Below are 8047 nucleotides of genomic sequence, written 5' to 3' on the forward strand. Positions count from 1 at the left end.
TGCCATATTGCCAATGAAATTCTTGTCCAAGATTATTATGAATTTTTGTAAATGATAACGAAAATGATTAGAATGTGTATATTTTATATTTGTGTAAATGTACCATACATGCTGTATAACCTCTGAAACATATCTTCCACTGTCATAACAACATGTACCATGACTACATGCTAAGTTTCAATTATCATGATTATCCAGTACTTACTCTGGCTTCAAAAAGAAAATGTCAGTGAATTTCATGGACAAGTGTGTAAAGGCAGTCTCTTTCAAAACTTTTCTGTCTTCCATTGGAACTCCATGACTGGGCATTGGATTGTTAAATTTTTCTAACATTTATTTTTCCTCAGCAAGAAAGTCAAATGTGTCCTCAAGTCATCAGCGCAACAATCTGCAAAGGAGGTAAACAGTTTTGAAATGACAGTTGTTAACTTGACTATTTCAGAAATGCAATTTGCATATATACATGTACATCATAAGTAGATGAAAATACATGTACTCACAAAACTGCATGTGATGTTGGATTTATTCAATATCAATTCTATCATGTATATATTTTCAATCTGTTCAATGTAAACACTGATTTAATCATAAAAAGATTATTTCTTTCATTTGTCTTTATATCAGAATGCATGCTCTTATTACAATGTATTATTGTTATATCATGTATATAAACCTAGTTGCATTAATGGCATTAATAAAACCTTTCAATAATTTCTGAATTCACAGTATTTAATATAATATACACAATGTATGTATAAACATTTGGATTTGTTTAATTGGTGTAAAAGTTTTACGATACATGTACCAAAAAGATGGTGAAGTCATCCGAGTCCTCATGATCAGTCAGCATATTAAAGAACCCCAGTTGCATATATTCAGTTTTTGTTGAAATCTAACAAAGTGGAGTTTTGGACCCTATTTGAATTGAACCCACTTGAAAACTGGGCCAAAATTCAAAACTTTCAACATGTTCAATACACACATGATACATGTTTCACTTCTGCATATCGAAGAACCACAAGAACTCAAGTTGTATTGAAATAAAACAAAGTTTAATTTAGGACCCTAAATGTGGACCAATTTAAAAACTGGCCCTAAATCATCATTGTTAATAAACATTTGGATTCAGCATATTAAAGAATCCCAAAAAATTAATTTATGTAGAAAACGAACAAAGCCTATAATTGTAACCTGAATTTTACCAACTAGAATAAACTGCTTCGCTGAGCGGAGCTAGATATGCCCGCAGAGGTCCAACCCTGAACAGTTGGGGCAAAAATGGACACAATATTCGCGCTTGAAACAGGTCTGAATTTGGATTGTATTAAATATTTGACATATTATAGGTTTCTGAATAAATGTAGTGAAAGAACTTGAAATTGGTCATATGAATTGAATTTATATTCAATTAAAGATTTCTTACTGTTGTGCAAAACACCATAACTGCCAACCCTCCCGTTTTGAGCGGGAGACTCCCGCTCAAATGGCGAAATTCAGGAAATCTCCCGCTTGACGGTACTCTCCCGCTTTGGGATATTTTTACCTTGAATGACAAGTCAACATTTATTACGTTTTTGTATCACTGATGAGGGTTGTTTTTAACCTGTAAATCACAGACCATGTGAAATTAAATGGCTTCACTTGACAGATTGGGTGTCAAATATAGTACTAATTAACGATCATTAACGACTTTTGCTTGAAGCAAAACACTTCAAAGAAATTTCGAGTTACTTCCCCTGTTTAATCCTGTTTTAAGTTACCCTTCTCAAAATAATGTAAATTGATAAAACAATATAAACTAAATACAAATTAAACAAAGAATCATAAAAGGATGGCAATTAAAAGATTTTGTATGCCTTAAGACAAAAAAATAATTATATTTTAAAAATCACTTAAAAGACTATACTTCTATTCCTTGTTTATATTGATATTTATAAGATATGTATTGAATAAAACTTGAGAAATAGATATGTGCACACAAAAAATGCACCTTCTGTGACTATATGATTGCTCTCTTATAACAGAGCCTCAGAGGTATCTGGGGTGAAAGTTGTCCGAAAGGGATTAAAATATCAAAGTTGATGAAATAGGAAAGAAACAAACAACACACCTTCTGTAGGATATAACCATATTTAAAGAAACAAAGTATATCTATTAACTCTTATATGTTTTCGTAGATTAATAAATAAACACGTCATATACTTCACTTGAAAATGTCGTTCGCGCAAAATCTCCCCCTCAGCTGTCATAGCTGTGAGGGAGATCTCTATCTCTGAAGGTTTCATTGTAAAATGACCAGGGTGAAGCCTAGTCAATCTCTGTGAAAGGGTATCAGAGATAACCAAAATCAATAGATGTGTAAGGTGTCCAGAGGTAACCAACGTCAAAATATGTGTTAGGTGACCAGAGGTAACCAACGTCAAAATATGTGTTAGGTGGCCAGAAGTAACCAATTCAAATATCTGTGTAATATGACGAGAACATCATTGTAAGGTAACCACAAGATACCACAGTCAATATCTGTGCAAGGTGACAAGAGGTAACCAAAGTCAATATGACTAGAGGTAAACAACGTCAATATATGTGTAAAGTGACCAAATGTATCCAAATTGAATAATTGTGTCATCTAACCAGAGTATAATTGTATGGTGACTAGAGGTAAACATAGTCAATATTCTTGCAAGGTAACCAGAGATAATCAAATTAATCTTATGCGTAAGGTGACAAGAACATCAGTGTAAGTAACCAGAAATAACCAAAGTCAATATATGTGTAAGGTGACCAGAGGTATCCAAAGTGAATTTTTGTGTAGGGTGACCAGAGGTAACCATAGTGAATATATGTGTTAGGTGACCAGAGGTAACCAAATTAAATATTTGTTTAATGTGAACAGAACATCAGGATACGTTGACCAGAGATATTCAAAGTCAAAATCTGTGTTTTGTGATCAGAGGTAAAGAAATCGATATCTGCGATAGGTGATATTGTGTTACTAAAGTTAACATATGTGTAAGTAAGGTGACTAGATATTACCACTGTCATATTTGTCTAAAGAGAACCAGATTATCATTGTAAGATGACCAGCGGGAAGCATAGCCAATATCTGTGCAAGGTGACTTGAGGTATAGTTGATGTGTACGTCGAGTAGACAATGCCTGTAGAAACTTTTGATGGTAATACACATCAATATTCATCAGAGTTGGGTGATTGCAGATTAAATTGGTCTGTACTTGAGGGGCAGTTGATGTGTATCTCAAGTAGACAAATGCTTTCAAAAGTTTTAATGGTAACACACATTAGTATTCATCAAGGTTTGGTTGTACGAAGAAACAAACGGTCTGTACTTGAGGTACAGTTGATGTTTACGTCGAGTAGACAAAGCCCGTCGAACGTTTTGATTGTAATACACATTAATTTTCTTTAGGATTTGGTTTATGTAAACGTAGTTTGTCTGTACTTGAGATTCAGTTTATTTGTACGTCAAGTAGAAAAAAACCTGTCGAATTTGTTGTTGGTTACAGACATTCCTGTTCATTAGGTTCGATTGTATGAAATTAAATTGGTCTGAACTTGAGGTACAAATGATGTGTACTGCATGTAGACAAAGCCTATCCAAAGCTTTGATGGTAGTTTACATTAATATTTCATATATTTGGGTGTATGTAGATTGAATTGGTCTGTACTTGAGGTTCAGTTGATGTGTATCTCAAGTAGACAAATCATTTCGTAAGTTTCAATGCTAACACACATAATTTTTCATCGGGGTTAGTTGAATGTAAATGCAATCGGTCCTTTCTTGATGTGCAGTTGAAATGTATGTTAATATTTATTATATTTGGGTGTTTGTAGATTGAATTGGTCTGAATTTTAGGTTCAATTGATGTGTATCTAAAGTAGACAAATCCTTTCGAATGTTTCAATGCTAACACACATTAGTATTCATCGGGGTAAGTTGTATGTAGTTTCAATCGGTCTGTACTTGAGGTACAATAAATGTGTACCTCAAGTAGACAAAGCCTTTCAAAAGTTTTAATGGTAACGCACATTAGTATTCATCGGGGTTGGTCGTATGTAGATTCAATCGGTCTGTACTTGAGGTACAATAAATGTGTACGTCGAGCAGAAATAAAAAAGAATATCATTGTAAGATGACCAGATCTAGAGTGAAGCCTAGTCAATCTCTGTGAAATGTAATCAGAGGTAACCAAAGTCAATATACGTGTTAGGTGTTCAGAGGTAACCAACGTCAAAATATGTGTTAGGTGACCAGATGTAACAAAATCAAATATCTGTGTAATGTGACAAGAATATCATTGTAAGGTAACCACAAGATACCACAGTCAATATCTGTTCAAGGTGACAAGAGGTAACCAAATCAAATATCTGTGTAATGTGTTAAGAACATCATTGTAGATAACCACAAGATACCATAGTCAATATATGTGCAAGTTGACCAGAGGTAACCAAAGTCAATATGACTAGAGGTAACCAACGTCAATTTATGTGTAAGGTGACCAGAGGTAACCAAATTGAATAATTGTGTAATCTGACCAGAGTGTTATTATATGGTGACCAGAGGTAAACATAGTCAATATTCTTGCAATGTTACCAGAGATAATCAAATTAATCTTATGCTTAAGGTGACCAGAACATCAGTGTAAGGTAACCAGAAGTAACCAAAGTCAATATATGTGTAAGGTGACCAGAGTTATCAAAAGTGAATTTCTGTGTAGGTTGACCAAAGGTAACCAAAGTGAATATATGTGTTAGGTGACCAGGGGTAACCAAATTGAATATTTGTGTAATGTGAACAGAACATCAGGATACGGTGACCAGATGTTACCAAAGTCAAAATCTGTGTATTGTGATCAGAGGTAAAGAAATCGATATCTGTGATAGGTGATATTGTGTAACTAAAGTTTAAAAAATTGAAAACAACACGTTTAATACTTTTATGCATCCGAATCGCTTTTCTGGATTTACCTTCATCAGGAACGCTTAATGCCAAACATTTGAAATCCGAGGGATGTATAAGTACCGAAACTGTTGAAGAGCTATATAACAAAAATACTTTAAACAAATAGCCAAATTCATCTAATGTCAACTTTGCCTGAGGGAGTTGAAACCTCAGTTTCTTTACAATTTCAAAATTCATTAACGGACAATTTTAGAAAAGTTTGTTATAAATCATGTCAGTACCGAAGTACTGACTACTGAGCTGATGGTACCCTCGGGGACTGACTTAGCACCTGTGTAAGTAAGGTGACCAGAGATTACCACAGTTATATCTGTCTAAAAAGAATCAGATAATCATTGTAAGATGACCAGCGGGAAGCATAGCCAATATCTGTGCAAGATGACATTATTGTACCTCAAGTACAGACCAATTCAATTTTTATTCACTCGAACCTGATGAACAGGAATGTCTATTACCAACAACAATTTTGACAGGTTTCTTTTACTTGACGTACAAATCAACTGAATCTCAAGTACAAACCAACTACGTTTACATCAACCAAGGATAAGGAACATTAATTTGTATTACAATTAAAACTTTCAACAGGTTTTGTCTACTCGATGTACACATCAACTTTAGTTACACAATATCACCTATCACAAATATCGATTTCTTTACCTCTGATCAAAATACACATGATGGTCTGTTGACATTACACAAATATTTAATTTGGTAACATCTGGTCACCTAAAACATATATTCACTTTAGTAACCTCTGGTCATCCAACACAGACATTCACTTTGGATACCTCTAGTCACCTTACACATACATTGACCTTGGTATCCTCTGGTTACCTTACACAGATGTTTTGGTCACCTTATCCATATGATTAATTTGGTTATATCATGTAATCTTGGAAGGATATTGACTATGTTAATCTCTGGTCACCTTAAAATCATAACCTGGTCAGATTACACAATTATCCAATTTGGTAACCTCTACACCTTACACATATATTGACTTTGATTACCTCTGGTCACCTTTCACATATATTGACTATGGTATCTTGTAGTTACCTTACAATGATGTTCTTGTCACATTACACAGATATTTGATTTGGTAACCTCTGGTCACCTTGAACAGGTATTTACTGTTGTATCTTGTGGTTACCTTACAATGACGTTCTTGTCACATTACACAGATATTTGGTTTGGTTACCTATGGTCGCCTAACACATATTTTGACGTTGGTTACCTCTAGACAACTTACACATATATTGACTTTGATTACTTCTGATTACCTTTCACAGATAATGACTAGGCTTCACCCTGGTCATCTTACAATGATATTCTTGTTTTTTTCAGCTCGACGTACACATCAACTGTACCTCAAGTATAGACCGATTGAATCTACATACAACCAACCCAGATGAATACTAATGTGCGTTACCATTAAAACTTTTGAAAGGCTTTGTCTACTTGAGGTACACACCAACTGCAAATCAGGTACAGACCGAATGAATCTACATACAACCAATCTTGATGAGTACTTATGTGTGTTAGCATTGAAACAGTCGTAAGGCTTTGTCTACTTGAGATACACATCAACTGCCCCTCTATTACAGACCAATTCAATCTGCATACACCCCACTCTGATCAATATTGATGTGTATTACCATCAAAAGTTTCTACAGGCATTGTTTACTCGACGTTCACATCAACTCTACCTCAAGTCACCTTGCACAGATATTAGCTATGCTTCCCGCTGGTCATCTTACAATGATAATCTGGTTCTAACTGTGGTAATCTCTGGTCACCTTACTTACACAGATGTTAACTTTAGTTACACAATATCACCTATCACAAATATCGATTTCTTTACCTCTGATCACAATACACAAATTTTGACATTGGTTATCTCTTGTCACCGTATCCTGATACTCTGTTCACATTACACAAATATCTAATTTGGTAACCTTTGGTCACCTAACACATATATTCGCTTTGGTTACCTCTGGTCACCCTACACAGAATTTCACTTTTGATAACTCTGGTCACCTTACACATACATTGAATTTGGTAAATAAAGGCAACAGTAGTATACCGCTGTTCGAAATTCATAAATCGATTGAGAAAAAAACAAATCCGGGTTACAAACTAAACATTATGGAAACACAACAAATATAAGAGGAGAACTACGACACAACAGAAACACAACATTAAAATGTAACACACACAGAAACGAACCATAATATAACAATGGCCATTTTCCTGACTTGGTACAGGACGTTTCAAGGAAAAAATGTTGGGTTGAACTGGTTTTGTTATATATAACATTCAAATGACAACATTACATGACAGGACTTCAATACAAATAAATGGGAGAACATATAGGACAGAGAGACATACGAATAATAGCTGACAAAAGTTATCAGGTTTAAAATTTAATACGGAAGACGCGCGTTTCGTAAACACAAAACTAACCAGTGACGCTCAGGTAAAAACAGTTCGAAAGCCAAAACAAGTACAACGTTGAAGAGCATTAAGGACCAAAAGTTTCAAAAAGTTGTGCCAAATACGGCTAAGGTTATATGTCTGGGATAAGAAAATCCTTGGTATTTAGAATAATTCATACTTTTGCAAACAGTAAATTTATAAAAATGACTGTATAATAGATATACATGATAACACCGAAGTGATGACTAACTACAGAATAAAAACGGATACATAAAACAACATAAACCAGCACATTAAAATTCACAGCCGAGTTAGCCAAAGAGATTAACGCAAAAAAAGTGACGTCACATTTGAATTTCTGAAATTTTCCCAAAATGGGATAGAATTCGAATAGAATTCAAGATTTGGTTTAAAATACTCATATAACATTTATTAATAACAATGAAAATTACAATACTGTTGAATATAAAATGTGGTAGTAATTTGATAATTTATAGTTTTATCTAGCTATGTCGGTGTTTCTTCTAAATCAAACTGTAAACCAAATATATCGTATAAATTTAGTTGACCCAAACTAAAATCTAATTAATGAACTGGGTGTTTAATTATCTTTACCATAACACACGAATACAA

The sequence above is a fragment of the Mytilus californianus genome, unplaced genomic scaffold (assembly GCF_021869535.1).
Source record: "Mytilus californianus isolate M0D057914Y unplaced genomic scaffold, xbMytCali1.0.p SCAF_28, whole genome shotgun sequence".
Taxonomy (NCBI): Eukaryota; Metazoa; Mollusca; class Bivalvia; order Mytilida; family Mytilidae; genus Mytilus; species Mytilus californianus.